This window comes from Empidonax traillii, unplaced genomic scaffold, assembly GCF_003031625.1.
Source record: "Empidonax traillii isolate 1590-97213 ecotype Southwest subspecies unplaced genomic scaffold, ASM303162v1 scaffold247:size2371522, whole genome shotgun sequence".
Lineage (NCBI taxonomy): Eukaryota > Metazoa > Chordata > Aves > Passeriformes > Tyrannidae > Empidonax > Empidonax traillii.
The window spans coordinates 488,744-490,892 of record NW_020955440.1 but is presented as its reverse complement, the minus strand read 5'-3'; positions in this window follow the sequence as shown (position 1 = coordinate 490,892).

Genomic DNA, 2,149 nt, shown 5'->3' with positions numbered 1-2,149 from the left:
AATGTTTTTAAATGAGGGTAGTCAGACTTTGGAACAAGTTGTCCAGAGAAGCCTTGGATGCCCCATCCCTAGGAGTGTTCAAGGCCTGGTTGGATGGAGCCATGAGCAACCTGGTCTAGTGGAAAGTTTCCCTGTGCAGGGCAGGGGATTTTGAACTAGATGATCTTTAAGGTCACTTCTAACTCAAACCATTCTATGATTCTATGAGTAGGACCCAAAGCAGACTGCAAAATGATGGTGTTTGTCTGTGTAGATCCATCCCGTTTCTAGGCGAACAAAACCTAAGGGTCTTAGACCTACAATATTTGGAAGTGGCACAGTCCTAGGAATCGTGGATGGTTTTACAACTGTTGAGATGCATCTGTTTTCATTTTTGTTAGCATTTGAAGAGATGTACCTGGTGTGTCTGTGAAAGGTTGTCTTAATGAAATCTGAATTTCTAGTGAAAGCTGACTAACAGTATAAGCTCTACCCACCCACTCAGGTGAGTTCTGCAGACAAATACATTTCCAATGTAAAAACAAAAGTCATTTTTAATTGTAATTAATCCTAATCAGAATAGTTCAATGTTAGCTGTTATTTCTTCAGATATACATAAAAGCATTGCCCTCCTTGGTTACCTAGATGTTTGCCTGTAATTAGAAGGGCAGACTATCATATCTGAGATGTAATACTGAGATCATTTTCTGCGAGCTAGATGAGCAATTTGTTGCATATTGTAGCAGAAAAACTCTCTGCTTGCTGCTGGTACAGCCTCAGATGGAGTACAATCTTCATACTGAGCAACCAGACTTCAAGGAGGATGTAAACCTTTACCAGGGGGATTTCAGAGAGCGATGGGCATGATCAGAGGTCTTGAAAATATGACCTATGAGGTAGAGTTGAACAAACTGGGGTTTTTTACTATAAGTGGAGACAAAGCAAAGGGAAACATCTCAGTGAAGGGATAAAGTAAAACTGCAGAGAGGAAGGCAATAAAATGCTTTCTATGCCATAAAATCAGAGGATCATAAAGTGATTTTGGTTGGAAGGGACCTTAAAGATCATTTAGTTCCAACCTCTCTGACATGGGAAGGGATGCCACCCACTAGACCAAGTTGCTCAGGGCCGTGTCCAACCTGGCCTTGAATACTGCCAGGGATGGTGCATCCACAGCTTCTCTGGGCAACCTGAGAACCAATAGGTCTATGCCTTTCTTGTGTCCACAATGGATAGGAGAGAAATAACAAGTTTAAATTGCAAAGAGGCAAACCTTCCCCAGGCATAGAGACAGAGTCACAAAATAAGGGCTTCGAGAGGTTTATCTAAGCCAAGTACCCCTCACCTCAAAGTAGGATGGGCAGGCACTTGCTCTCTCCGGACAGAACATTTTCAGTGTCCAAGACACCATGCCACCTTCAAACAGCCTGTTCCAACACTTTCCCATGAGTTCCCTTTGTGGAAAGCTAAGCTTAATTCTTTACTTTTTATCCATGTAAAGCAATTCATTAATTGTGTTTTCCTCACTTTTGTGACCTTTAGGCACACCATGGTGCTCTGAGCCCTTTTCCGGGAGCTGCTCCTCTACTGGCCATTTCACTTCCACACAGATGGTGATGCCTCCTCTCTCTAGGCTCCTCCAGTTCCCCACATCATTTTGCATGCTGCTGTCATTCTTCAGTGTGCTGGGATAACTTATCCCGTACAGGGAGAGAATAACTTCCGACTCTACCCTGTGCTGGTGCAGCCTCATCTTTAATCTGGGTGGAGTTTTGGGCACCACAAGATAAGAACAGTATAAAGCTATTAGAGAATGTCCAAAGGAGGGCTACTGAGGGCCTAGAGGGGAAGTCGTATGAGGAGCGGCTGAGGGCACTTGGTCTGTTCAGCCTGGAGGAGGGGAGACCTCATTGCAGCCTGCAACTTCCTCACGAGAGGAAGTGGAGGGGCAGGCACTGATCTCTTCTCTGTGGTGAGCTCGAATAGGACCGGAGGGAATGGCCTGAAGCTGGCCTGAAGCTGAGTCCGCAGAGGTTTGGGTTGGATACTGGGACAAGGTTTTTCAGCCAGAAGGTGGTTGGCCACTGGAACAGGCTCCCCAGGGAAGTGGTCACACCATCAATACTGAGAGAGTTTACGAAGCATTTGGACAATACTCTCAGGTGCATGG